General features: G+C 34.5%; 1 protein-coding gene across 10 annotated transcripts in view; it reads right to left on the bottom strand.

Moving 5' to 3' along the window:
- LOC118184546 (polypeptide N-acetylgalactosaminyltransferase 13-like) overlaps nt 1-15,226 on the bottom strand; it is a 558,492-nt gene that overhangs the window by 111,283 nt on the left and 431,983 nt on the right. The window contains exon 4 of one of the 10 annotated variants that reach the window (XM_085813204.1): nt 4,147-4,356. The exons of the other annotated variants lie outside the window; for them this stretch is intronic. The gene's annotated coding sequence lies outside the window, so the exon portion shown is untranslated. The remainder of the gene's footprint in view (nt 1-4,146; nt 4,357-15,226) is intronic. 10 annotated transcript variants of the gene reach the window in all.

Here is a 15,226-nt window from a genome sequence, read left to right as displayed (position 1 = left end):
TTCTCATATCAGTTCACAGATACCTATTCTGCTTGTGCGGCGGTTCATCTTTACGTACAAATTGTTCATAATATTGTTCAATTGATTTCTGAACACGCCTGAAACCATCTATGAATTCCCATAATGTGGGGTTATTATGAATAATGTTAATTATGAATTCCCATAATTATGAATTCCCATAATGTGTAACCAAATGATGATGACACCAAATTTATATGAATGATGATGCAAACTTATTCTAAAAATAAATAAAAATACGAAAGTATGGCGTCAAACAAAAGCAAAAAAGTATGGCGTCGAACTGACCCCGCGTCGAAACGACCTCGTGTCGAATTGACTACGCGTCGAAACGCTGGCGTCGAACCGTTGCCGTCGAACTGACCTGTACCGCCATAGCGGAGCCTACGGAGTTACGGAACATATGACGGACGACTCTGCAGCGGAGCCTACGGAGTTACGGAACAAATGACCGACGGCTCCGCAGCGGAGCCAAAGGAGCGCTAAGGGTTAATCCCCACATTACCGATGAAAGCAACTTTACTGCAAAAAAGCATTGCGGTAAAAATTCACGCCAGAACAACTCCACTAATGGCCGAACGAATAAGAATGCTTTGAATCCTGATGGTTTACTCCGGGTTCAGTCCCCACACAGCGAGTTCATTAGTACAAACAGCTAAGGCGCCCATCTTAAGGCGTATAGCTCTTGTTATAACCAGTTTACCAACTAACCACATTGTTACATTCATCGATTCAAACAATTTAAATTGTATTATTTTTCTTGTCTCGTGAATAAACACATACACATCATACGGCGAAACTTATAAAAGAATTTGTGAAAACAACAAACGCACTATTGCGGATCATATTAGTTTTGATCCCGCAATCTTAGTCTCACACAACAGCCACGTGTTTGGCATTGCTTCATCCAACAACAAAAGTATACATGACCGCATGGTTTTTAACAAGCGGAAACCTCAGTTTAAATATTGTAATTGGTCTTTGGTGTATTTAATTATGGCAAAGCACACTAGGGCTATCAGCCTAAGGGGAAGGATGCCTTCGTGAAGGACTTTCTAAAGGAAACTGACTCGTATACACGTTGCACACGGGGAAAACCACGAAAACGCCCATGCAGCCAGCCCATTCGCTGGATTCGAACCTCGGACCGAACTACCAGTGTTCAGCGACTTTACCGGTCGGCCGCTGGTGGGCCTTAAATATTGTAATATCCCAGCTAAATTGGAAGTGCATGAGAGCTGGAATATCGAAGAAATGTAAAGCGACGTATGGCATGGTTCTGTAAGTAAAAGACAAGTCCAAAGAAAAGTAAAATTATCCTTTATATCAACTCAAAATAATTCACAGATGGCCGCTTCTCGGGCTTACAATAAGCCACTCAAGATATAAAATAAGAAAATAATCTAACGCTAACTAAACTAAAACCAGCCGAAGCTGTATAGAATTAACTAACAGAGTTGGTCCTTATTTAAGATCACCGGTGAATACTAGCCGGCACATAATAATACGGCCGAATAATAGTAAGATTAGACTTTAGCAGCAACGTGGCCGGAAGACAGAACACGCTCTCTTAGATTCTTCTAAAGAAGTGACCCAGACTCCAACTTAAATACTGGTTTCTCCTCATTTACATAGAATATAATTCTGAAATCTCATTCTGGTAGAGAATCGTAGGTGGGAAACGAGAAAAAGGAAAGGCTTATTCCAAAATAAAAATAACTATTAGAAAATTAAATTAAACCCATATAAGTAAATCAAGAAATATAATCTGATAACACTGTTTGACCTCCGAAGGAGAATATGCCAATGGTATTTTCGCAAGCAACTCCTTGCAAGGGATCTCTTACTGCTTCCAAAGAGAGTATATTGGAAACGGTGAAAGCGACTAGAAAGACAAAGAACGCAATGGGATGACTTTTCTTTCCGGACAGAGTTCTTGAACACAAAGCTGTTTTTCACTATTACTTTGTAGGGATTGCGCCTGCAATTAAATGTAACTTATGGCAAATCCTTGATTAGACGTGTAAGCGACCTATCGCTATGTCTAAGACGAAACAGAACTTAAGAAGGTTATAAAAAAGCCTTTGATCCAGAACTCAAAAGAACTAAACAAAAGGCACTTTTTGTGCTTACGAAACATCAAGCATTTACAACGTAACTCAAAATGACATAAATTCAAATTAAACTAAATTAAATTAAGTTAGCCAAAGGCCACACAGAAATAAATAAAGTGCAAGGTGGCTCAAGCCTATACCGGCGTAACAAGAACAATGCAATGCCTATGACATACTTCTGTAGTAGAACTGCAACTACTAACGTGGTCTTCAGCAGGCTGAACACGCTTTGCTTAAACAATCTAAAGCTTTCCTTAAAATGCTATCTCTTTCTACCTCACTCGAATACGCACGAACTAAAATTAGCATTTTGGTAGGAAAACATAAAATTTTAAATTACAGTAAAGATATTTAACTGGTTACATAAATCTTCTTAACCTCAGAAATAATTTTTGACCGCACTGTGAAAGCGGTTAATATTATTCCCTGGTTCAGATCTAGAAACTTGGAATCATACCTCATAACGCGTTTCTGAAACACAAGCAAGTTTTTTTTTTTTTTTTTTTTTTTTTTTTTTTTTGTTAACTGCGAACTCAGACGCACAACAAGGCCCGACCCGAAACTTTAAGACCTCCATATTAGGTAGGGGGCGTGTCTTTCAGGCAAATATGTTACCAATTATGTTACGAATAAATGCCTCCTGTCCTACACTTACAAGCGACAGACTCTAAATGATCTCTCATACTCCTGGCTGAAGGCTCAGGTGCGAAGCATATGGAACCAAGCCTCATCCTGTATGTAACGCATAGCGAAATGACTTAGCTTTCCTACCATAACATAAGTAGTGTTGGCTGAGGTTTCTAAAAAAAGAATTCCCACAAGATGTTGTGATGGTAAGAGCCTTGCGTATACGCCCTCCGGAGAAGAGGGTAGACTGCATAAGAGATAGATGATAATCAAGTCCAGAAAATAGTCGTGAGGGTTTCCTGCTTTCCTATTGGTTAGTCATGGAGGGCGTTTCTAAATCTTTTCTAATCTTCTGATTTTGCGAATGAGTAGCATAGCTGCTTGAAATCCCGTTCGTAGCTTTTCTGCTCAATTCTTTGCCGCTCTGATTTTTCCAATACATGATAAAGAAGTTTTTCCCAGGCGCTGGACACGAGGAGGGATAGAACCCGCGATCTAGAGGTCCGGGAATTTCTTTTGTATTCCGTATCGCTGAGCAAAAATTAGGAAACGCTTTCGCCGGGAATCGAACCACGGACCTCTGGAATACCGGCCTAGCGTGCAGACCACCACACCACGATGGCACACTCATGGCTGAACTGGTCGACCGGGTTCACCACTTCCGGTGATCGAGACCACCATAGAGCGCGGCTCTATATATCTAAGACCCTGAAGTCTAAGCTCTATATATCTAAGCTCTGAAGATATGACTGGTCGTCAAAATGCCCCTGCCAGTAATACTCGCACTGAAGGAATTACACAGAAATCGATGGAAAACGGAGTAGCCATTGCACGCGCTACTGACACCTAAATGGTCACTTCAGCTCGCACTGAGGAGGCCATTGCACGCGCTACTGACACCTAAATGGCGTTATACGGAATTCGGATTCAACGGCAAACTGTGACCGCTACCGATATCACCAGTTTTGGACCTTACAGCCAGCCCCACCCTTGGTCCAGTCGTATCAGATGATCTTTCCCTGGGGTTCTGGAACCACCAGGCTCGTGTTTTTATCCCCCAGTGCCGAGAATGTCAAGATACAGTTTCTAGCCAATACAGTTAACGACTGCTGGGAGTTATATAAGAGAAAAAAATTGAAGTAACAGTTCGGATATTATTTAAAAACAAATGTTGCTTAAAACTACGGATGCCGAAAAGAGATTTATTGTTGGCATATAAAAATTTCCTGCTTCTCTTAAAATTAAAATTGCTCCTTAAACAAACTCAACAGATTCAGTCTTAAAATAATCAGTGTCTTTAAACCATATGCAGGAAAGTTACTGAAAAAAGATGAAAGAAGGAATGCTGTGTGTGGGGGGAAGTTAAGTTAAAAAAAAACCTTCTTACGCTGTAAAGAACGCATACATTGGCGTTATCCTCTCAAGAAACCGGAAATAAAATATCCTCTCCTGAAATAATTTCCTGAAAGAGATCCAGGAAACTCCTCCTACTAGGAGAATAAATTGGCAAAGTTTTCTTTTCCTTAAGCACAACATTCTTTGGGATTTTCTTCATCTTGTGTTGGGGAGAAAATAAAATAGCCTCATACCGAAGGTGCTAAAACAAGAAAAGAAAACCGGTTTAAATATAAGATTGGCCATATGTATACACAACGCTTGATAGATTTCAGTTTTCATTTCCAGTTTAGAGATTTTAAAATTCTATTTGAGTTTAAAATTTTATTTGAACTAACAAACTAACAGCCTGATTGCTTGATGAATCAGGTCGCGTAAGAATTAAATAAACAGTCACTGCAATGTTTAACCATTATAAGAGGAGGGGAAAAAAATAATAATAAAAATAAAAAAAAACTGATGTGTACACCACATAACTTTCTTGTACGGAATATTAAATTATACGCATTTTTTTCCTGCATTTAATTTAAACTTATTTCCTCGAATTTCATTAGATACATTTCTCGTTCAATTAATTCAGTTCTCATTTCGCGGCATGTCAAAAATACATAAAAACTCAAAATATCTTCATTAAAAATTGAAAAAATATAAAACCACAAATAGAGTTAAAACAAATTTTTTTTTATATAATTAAAAATTAACGTTTCTATGCAAACGCAAGCAATTCGGCCAGCAGGCAAGAAGACAGCTTTTACGGTGCACAAAACTGTAAGTTTAACTTTTGTGCCATTCAGCAGGATGATACTGAAGGTGCAGAAACTGACTTAATTCACTATTCGAATAAGTTTCAAATGTAAACAAATACGGCTGCTACAATAAAAAAAAATTAGGCTTAGCCGCACTTAATCAACTTTTAAATTGTTGATAATTTTACCACTACTGCATGCACATTAACTAAAGGAATGAAAACATTAACCAGTAGATAAAAACAACATAATTCAATTATATTTAAAGCAAAAAATGAACTATTTACCAACATATAAGAATAATAATAAAAAAAAAAAGCTTAAAGAGCCGAGTAGCAGAGATTTATATATATATTTATGTAATTTTGGCGCAGCTAATTGCAAACTAAAAACCTGAAAGGGAGGTGCATAACTTGATGTTAGCAGTCCTACATACAAAATTTCAACATTCTGATGCTACTCGTTTTTGAGTTATGCAGGATATACACATACTTACAGACGCGTCGAAAAGATCTCTTCTGAATCCATTTTAAATCCTTTTTTTTCAACCCTTTTGGGAAAAAAAATCTGATGTGTACACCACATGACTTCCTTGTACGGAATATTAAATTATACGCATTTTTTTTTTTTTTTTTTTGTATTTCATTTAAACTTATTGGATTGAATTAAATCTACTTCGCCGACAGCGCATAAATCACAATAGAATAAATGCATTCTTTAAAATTCACTTTGTTTACTATAGCGACACTCTGGCGCTAGGTTAACTTAACAGTATTATATTTCGTTCATATTATAACTCAGAGTGCACAAAATTTATATCATTTAAAGAATAGAATTATCTAATCGTTGCCACATGTTCTATTCAAATACTATAAATAAAGCTAGAACGATGTATAAAAGAAACAAAAAGAAAAAAGAAACATTAAACAAAAAAGAAACAGTTTTTCACAGACGATTGAGTATTTCTCATTCAATTAATTCAGTTCTCACTTCGCGAGAAGGCAAAAATATATAAAAATTCAAAATATCTATATTAAAAATTACGAAGTAAATCTGAAACACTTATTTCCTCGAAAAAATTCTAGAAAGTATTAACCATGATTTAATTGGCAATAATAAATGAAGGCGTTATCTTTGTTGTTGCGAAGCTAAGTTTCTTTAGATTGGCAACAAATCCACTATCTTGCTGTTTCAAATGTAAACAAACAATGGCCGCCATCAAGAAAAGTATTAGGCTTAGCGGCACTTAAACAACTTTAAAATTGTTGATAATTCTAAAAATATTGCATAGAGATTTACTAAAGGCATAAAAACCTTAAAAGGAAGATAAGAACAACATAATTCAATCATTTTGAAAGCAAAAAATGTACAATTTACAAACATATAAGAGTAAAGAAACTGAGATCACTGAGCCGGGTAACAGAGTGGATATTTATATAAATATCTTTATATACGTTTGGTGCGGCCGATTGCAACCAAAATAAGAGGTGCACATCTACATGTTATAGCAGTCCTGTATACAAAATTTCAACGTTCTGAGGCTACTCGTTTTTGAGTTATGCGAGATACGTACGCACGTACGTACATACGTTCGTACAGACGCCACGAAAAATTCTCTTCAGAATTCATTTTAAAGCAGTTTTATAATTTTTTTGAAGGAAAAGAGTCTTTTATTCTATACTTATGTACAGATATCACGCAAAAACATCGTTAAATTGCATTCGATTGCAGTAAAAAATGATATTTTCGTTGAAATATGCTGCCTGAAACTTTTCGCGATTACAATGCTTCCTTTTTACTTCGTACAAGGAAGTAATTCTGTCCTTAGTAGTCAAAATGGATATTTTCGTTGAAATATGATACCTGAAAATTTTAGCGATTACAATACTTCCTTTGCTTCGTAGAAGGAAGTAAGAACCAGAATCCCTATAAAGTAAAACGTTTACATCTCTTTTTTGCAAGACTTTTCAAATGCATCTGAACAACAACATTATTTAAGAGATAATTTTCGAGACTTCATCGGATGCCCAGACAGACATTACTTTGTGGTTTTCTAATACTCACAGATGGTAGAGGCATTTTTGCTTCGGTCATTGAGTACTTCGGTACTATTATCGGAGGCCAAATTATCAGTTATGAAAAGAAATTTGAATCAATTACCTACTAGTCCGTAACTGAGTGCTCTTCCAAGAATAAGTTGTTGGGAAATTTTCTTCTTTATATAGCTGTAAACTTACAAGCATAAGACTAAAGACTAAAGTTATAAAATGATTTTAAGAACTCTTAGCATAAAAAAGCAACATAAAATATGGGGACTTTGCTATGTCGTGATTTATGAGTGAAGATGACAAAGATAATTCCTTCGATGAAAAATGGGAAACAATGGAAGTTCTCTTCGCTCCAGTAAATTTCCCACACTTCGCGACACAAGAAAAAGCATATGCCTGCTGCACTCTCACGCAAAAATATCACTTCTTACTTCAAATATATAAGTTGTGAACCCACAAAAATTCTAATATTTAAGAAGGTTGCAAATTAACTAACGTGTGACGCGGTCTTTTTAAGGCACAAAGTTTTTAAGGTAATGAAAATGAAATTTCCAACTTAGTGGGCCATTTACTTGAAATGAAATCCATGTAAAAACAATAAAAAATCTGAAAAAGCACAAATTTTAACGATCGCCCAAAAGGATTTGTTAAGGTTTGTTACGTTGTCGATGAGCTCACAGTCTACCCAGTCTGTTGTTACAAAATTATAGAAATTTTAAAAGTAGTACATGTCTAGAATTCCGGATGCAGTGTTTGTATAAATTTTTCTATTTTTACTTCCATGTACGAAGTAAAAAGGAAGTATTGTAATCGCGAAAGGTTTCAGGCAGCATATTTCAACGAAAATATCGATTTTGACCGCTATCGAATGCAATTTAACGATGTTTTTGCGTGATATCTGTACGCAAGGACAGAATAAAAGACTCGTTTCCTCCAAAAAAATTATAAAACTGCTTTAAAATGAATTCTGAAGAGAATTTTTCGTGGCGTCTGTACGAACGTATGTACGTACGTACGCATCTCGCATAACTCAAAAACGAGTAGCCTCAGAACGTTGAAATTTTGTATATAGGGCTGCTATAACATGTAGATGTGCACCTCGTATTTTGGTTGCGATCGGCTGCACCAAACGTATATAAATATATTTATATATATATCCACTCTGTTACCCGGCTCAGTGCTCTCAGTTTCTTTACTCTTATATATTTGTAAATTGCACATTTTTTTGCTTTAAAAATGTGCAATATTTTTAGAATTATCAACAATTTGAAAGTGCTGCTAAGCCTTTTTTTTTATGGCTGCCATTGATTGTTTACAATTGAAACAGCATAGTGGATTTTTTGCCAATCTAGAGAAACTTAGCTTCGCAACAGCAAAGATAACGCCTTCATTTATTATTGCTAATTAAATCATGCTTAATCCTTTCTGGAATTTTTTCGAGTAAATAAGTGTTTAAGATTTACTTTAATTTAATTTAAGTAATTTTTAATATAGATATTTTGAGTTTTCATGTGTTTTTGCCTTCTCGCGAATTGAGAACTGAATTAATTGAATGAGAAATACTCAATCGTCTGTGAAAAACTGTTTCTTTTTTGTTTTGTTTGCTTAATTTCTTTTATACATCGTTCTAGCTGTATTATAGTATTTGAATAGAACATGTGGCAACGATTAGATAATTATATTCTTTAAATGATATAAATTTTGTGCATTATGAGTTATAATACGAAAGAAATATAATACTGTTAATGAATTGAGCGCCAGACTGTCGCTATGGGAAACAAATACTAGAGTGAATTTTAAAGAATGCATTTATTCTATTGTGGTTTATGCGCTGTCGGCGAAGTAGATTTAATTCAATCGAATAAGATTAAATGAAATTCAATAAAAATGCGTATAATTTAATATTCCGTACAGGGAAGTCATGCGGTGTACACATCAGATTTTTTTTTCAGTATTTTCTCAGGTCATCATATGAATTTTCCGTTTCCTTAGTAAGGCAGATTACAAAACGTTTTTTGGTGTCTTTTTATTAATAACGTTTTATGTGTTAACTTTATTTAATAGATACCACGGTCTTCGCACTTACCTGACATAAACTTCAATTCAATAGCAAAATCACAAAATATTTAAAAACAGCATATCATTAGAATTTCCGACAAACAGTCTTGCGCGGATCAGGGCGACACGGGAAGGAGAGCGCATAGCTTCTTGCCAAAAGTAACCACGGAGCGCCTTATGGCAATTGCTCCCCTTACCAACTTCATTACTGGTCATGGTCCCTTCCTGGATTACTTCTACCGCCGCACCATCTCAACCACGGATCGCTGTGTTTGCGGGGGTGAGGGGTCACCGGACCATTATATCTTTCAGTGCCCACTCACGGAACAGTTCCACTTCCCGATACCAGCCAATATCTCAGCATTTCACAAGTTCCTAGCCAAAAACAGAGCGGCCATAAATAAAATCTGCAAAATAATAACCACCATTGCAGCATATGGCCAGGACCTCTGTCAACCAGAGTAATATGGCTTACATGCATTACTTGCACTGACATATGCACTCTAATGCTCTACCATCTAATCTCTGACTGCATAGGGAGTAGAAGAAAATTGAACACCATTTTTAGGTGTTTAATTTTCTTCTTTTGTTATAACCTATTAAGTTTTTTTTTTTTTTTAAAACCGTGCTTGTATGTTAATTCAAATGTACTTCAAATGCCAGATGTCAAACAGTTGCCCCTGTATGGCCATGTATCCACACTTATAACTATTAAATAAACTCCAGGGGAGGACGCGGGACATATGCCTGTTAACCTCTGTTAAACTTCAGGCGTCCCCGTCCTCCGTCACCTGTCACCTGTAGAACCAACAATGATTTCCTTGTTTTAATTTTTTTTAATTTACTCTTTATTGATTTTTATTAATTTAGCATTTTAATTGCAATTGCAGTTTATTTAATTACAAACTCCAATTTTTAATTTCCACAATAATACACATCCACTATAACACTTCACGGTACTTACGTATTAACGCCACCGCAGCTGCTGCAGATTTGGCGGTTTTTAAGTGCCACCAATCTACACCTTAAATTTTTGCGACAAATTATAAATTGAAATTTATTTAAAATCAAAACACATTCAGATATCAAAACGCTTGATTTAAAATCAAAATTGTCAATCGGATTTCGGTGGAAAATGGGCCGATATAGAGTTTAACATAGATTCAAAACAGCTTCTATTTTCTTTGACCCGATGCTGTCGCCAAATGAACTCTTCTAAATAAGATTATAAATGATGTCTCGCTGTCCCCTCTATGTCTCTTGTTCCTGCATTTAGCACCACCCTGCATTCTCTCAACTGTTTGTGTATGAATCCTTGTATCAGAATCAATAAAATTGTATTTATGAGCATGTAGGAATCCTTTTTCTATTCTATTTGTTTGGTAACATTTCCAACTGTCAGAAATTTTGTGTTACCATCTGCCATATTTTCAATAATTTTATTAAGAAAGGTCGAGCCAGTTCTATTAGGAACAGTGACAGCAAACGAATCTTTTGTTCCTCTACATATACCACCAAACACCCACTGTTCGGATAATACTCGACCAGAATTATTTTTACGCTTAATAAACAAACTTTCATTAATTTCCACAATGCAATCTGGTCCATCTACTTTCTTGTTTGGTTTATTCTCCATATCCAAGACACAAAATTCCCGCATGCAATTGTTCCAATCTATAACAGTTTTATACGATAAATCAAGTTGCTTTTCACAAAATTTAATCGACGCCAACTCCTCGCACCAGCAGTATACGAATCTCAAAGCTGAACAAAATGGAATTCTGCTTCCTTCAAATCAGTTGTCTTTTAAAAGTCCCACTTGCTGATCACATTGTCTTAAATTACATTTCCAAAACGTACGTTTACCAAAATAAAAGTTTCATATCATACAATTTGGTACATTTTCGTGTTTTTTAGTCCAAAGAGATTTGAATCCCGAAGGACTATTAGTTTCGTTTTGGCATTTTGCGTCGGACTCATAAATGTCGGTTCACTTTTCAAACTGTTGCCACAAAATGTTAGAGTCCTGCATTATATTTGAAGAAATTAAATAATGAAAAATCTGCATAAATGTATGTATACTTCTCGTATTGTGATAAAACAACGGTACATAGAGTCATCGAATTTTGAATAACGTAATCCTCCAACGAATATGAGCATGTGGAAGACCAAATTTGAAATTTGAAATTTGTTATATGATCGATTTCCTATTTTTTAAAACTTTGACGAATTTTTGATTAACAAACTCGAGGATTTCAAAGCGAGCAATGGCAACGTTGTGCAGAAAAAACATTTTTATCTCCAGCGCGTGAGTCTCTGTATCGGAAATTCTAAAGATATGCTCGTTTTAAAACTATTTTGCGATATTGCTGTTGCACTGGATCTTATGGTTTAAGTGCGAGGAACATGATATTTAATAAATAAAGGTAACACACAAAATGTTAAAAAACGCCCCTTTGGACGTAATTTAAAATCTGAAACATTTCAGATTTTTTTTTTTGTAAAATATTTCGCTCCTGAAAAAATAAAATTGCATCTTCTTCTGTGCTTGCAAATCTCAAAGACGCATTTTCGTAGCAATAAAAAATGGCGTCGAAAATCAGAAAACAACAAGGCAAAAAGGTATAAAAAAAAATAACTGCGTGCGAACAACAGGATTGCTTTTTATTGGCGCATCAGCGCAACTTTTATTGCAGTGGCGTTAATACGTAAGTACCCATTTCTTAGGAGATAATTTTTCATTTTTATATTCTATATTATATTAAATGAAAAGTCTTAACAGCGATAACGCAGGATTTTACTTTTTAACTTTTGTAAGGTTTATCCTAAGTTTTTAACTGTTATTTTTAGTTAAAAGCTACTTTCCTGTCCCTTCTAATTTCAGCTTACAATTTCCTGCCAGAATGCGTTTTTAAAACTGCGGTTAATGCAAATGAAGGAAGAACGGTCCTTAAGTGGAAGTTCCGCTGACTTCGTTAGAGAGCCAGACATTCTGACTAGCGCGCGTTTGCGTTTTGACTACACTCTCCCTAAGCTATTACTACGCTTGGCCGTATTTCAGGCCTTTGATAGCTTCGCCATTTAGTTAACATTTAGAAGCCAACTCCTTTAGAATTTTGATAGCTTCGGCTATGTCGTTTTAGTTAAGCATTAATTAAGTTTGATTTCTTAGTACTCTTGAGTTCAAGGCAAAGTGGAGCTTGTCTGTACGTTCTAAGACAAGAGCCATCTGTAAATTCTCATTTTGAGAAATAAAGAGTAATTAACCCTTCTTGAGTTTACGTTTCTGTTTCCCGAACTAAAGCGATTATTCGCTTAGCTGTTCACGAGGTTCCTGTAAAAGTTCAGAAACAGGGTACAGGGTTCCAACGTTTACTTTTACAGCCTGTTCTCACATAGCTGTAAAAGTAAAGGTTGGAACCCTGTAGTTCTTTTCAGATAAATTTCGAAATTCCTTAATTTTAAAGTTTTTCTTCTTGTATTTCTTTATAAATTACAATTTCATAGTGAAAAAAAGTAAAAAGTCGGAACGTAAATTAAATATAAATAATTTAGTTTAAAAAAATATATACAAAGGCTAACCTTAAAAAAAAATAAATAAAAAGATAAATAAAATCTGAAATGTTTCAGATTTTAAATTACGTCCAAAGGGGCGTTTTTTTAACGTTTTAAGTGTTACCATTATTTATTAAATATCATGTTCTTTGCACTTAAACCATAAAATTCAGTTCAAGAGCAATATCGCAAAATAATGTTAAATTAAGCATATCTTTAGAATTTCCGATATACACAGTCTCGCGAGCTGGAGATAAAAGTATTTTTTTTCTATATAACGTTGCCATTTCTCGCTTTTAAAGCATTGAGTTTATAAATCAAAAATTCGTTAAAATTTTACAAAATATAAAATCTATAATAAAACAAATTCCAAATTTGGGATTTCAGATGCCCATATTCGCAGTAGGATTTCGTCATTCAAAATTCGATGGCTCTATGTACCATTGTTTTATCACAATGCGAGAAATAGACAATCATTTATGCAGATTTTTCATTATTTAATTTCTTCAAATATAATGCAGGACTCTAACATTTTGTGGCAACAGTTTGAAAAGTGAACCGACGTTTATGAGTCCGAACAAAATCGCAAAACGAAAACAATAGTCCTTCAGGGACAAAGCCCCTTTGGACTAAAAAAATTCCAAAGGGGCAATTGTATTAATTTCGTTTTGGCATTTTGCGTGAGTTCACTATAAATGTCGGTTCACTTTTCAAACTGTTGCCACCAAATATTAGAGCCCTGTATTATATTTAAAGAAATTAAAATAATGAAGGAATCTGCATGAATGTAGTATGTACGATTCTCATATTGTGATAAAACAACGGTACCTAGAGTCGTCAAAATTTGAGCAACGTGGTGATCTTCCATAGAATATGGGCATGTGGAAGCCCTAATTTGAATTTAAAATTTGTTTCATTTCAGATTTTGGAACACTTCAACGAATTTTTGATTAACAAACTCGACGATTTCAAAGCGAGCAATGGCAACACTCTAAGGAAAAGAAAAAAACATTTTTATCTCCAGCGCGCGAGGCTCTGTATCGGAAATTCTAAAGGATATGCTCATTTTAAAACTATTTTGCGATACTGCTGTTAAACTGAATTTTATGGCTTGAGTACGTAGAGCATGATATTTAATAAATAAAGGTAACACACAAAACGTTAAAAAAACGCTCCTTTAGACGTAATTTAAATACGAAAAAGATGCATCTCCTTTGTTTAAACGCTTCAAACAGAACTTGTCAAGGGAAAAGTATTTTCAAGCCTTAAACTCAGTTGTTTAATAAGTTCCGAATACTTGTTTCGTTCATTTGAACCATTTGAACTCCATACCGCTTTTTCAGTCACTAATCATAAATTTTAAAAAGATATTTTGAATGAGTCTGGAATAGGTCTTTTTGCTTCTTGTGCGTTTAAGTTCACTAAAGTTTTATAATTTCACTTACGTTTTGAATGCTTTGGATTATATGCTATTTATTTAAGGGTAAAATTTTGATTTGAATTTTTCGCTGAAGTATTTTATTATTTCATTCTTTAACTAGGTACAAGATTCTAATTAGAATTTACTTTTTTCCCTTGCTTTGGAAAGGAGCCAGAATTTTCGGGTGAGCTATTGTAATTAAAATACATTGAAATGGTTCATCGGCTAATTCTGGACACAGAAAAGCAAGGAGTTTTGTGGAAGATAGCTTTCAATTGATTTCAACGTTCCTCCTCCTGACGAAGTGGCATTGAAGTTGATTGAATTCCTCTTCTATTATGTTCGTCTTTCTTTAAATTACTATTTTTTGAATTGGGGTATTGCTTGTTTGAAAAGTTTTGGTTTTAACACGTTTTTTAAAAAAAATTATTGTATTTATAGGATTATTTAAAATTTATTATTTATAAATTTCAATTTTTGGTTTTTGTGAAAAATTAGTTCTAAATTTCTTACTTTATGTCTTTAGTAGTAATTTTTCAGATGCTTAATGAGCGAAAATACTAGGCATGTTTATATTTTGTTTAAAAAATGTTTTGCAATTATATATGTATACATAGTAATTTAAATGCGAATGAGGAATTCGGTACTTTTAACTTCTCGCTGTAGACATAGCTGAGAAGACAATCATAGCTGAGGGCGAAGGCTTTAATTGCTTATTGATGCTTTTTTATGAATCAGATAACAAAACTGAATTGAAGAATCACCATCTTTATTTTTACAAATCTCAAATTATATCTTTGGCAGACAAATTTACTTTTCAATCATATTTGAACACAATAACTTCTTATATGCACACATAGAGGGATACTACGTCATTTCAGGCAGGAAAGCATAAGCAGCGCAGAGTTGTTTGCATAGCAGAAGTCAAGAAGAAAAAAAGGACGTAGTTCCTCGCAAAGGCGTATTTATACCACGTAGGTACAGAAAGTATTTTAAGCTATAATTCGTCAATATTAGTTTTAGTTACATTTTTCAAGTATTGTTATGTAATTTGGAATGATTTCGAATTTGGGGTAACAGATGAATTTAGAGGGGGAGAACACCAAATCTAGAATCGTTAATTTTGAGGTCGCCAATTATTTTTAAAGCAGCTATCGTATGCTCTTATATATATATATATATATATATATATATATATATATATATATATATATATATATATATATATATATATATATATATATA

The sequence above is a fragment of the Stegodyphus dumicola genome, chromosome 1, assembly GCF_044657685.1.
Source record: "Stegodyphus dumicola isolate Sdum_Otavi_A_Nest chromosome 1, ASM4465768v1".
Classification (NCBI taxonomy): Eukaryota; Metazoa; Arthropoda; class Arachnida; order Araneae; family Eresidae; genus Stegodyphus; species Stegodyphus dumicola.
This window is presented reverse-complemented; position numbering and strand designations above follow the sequence as displayed.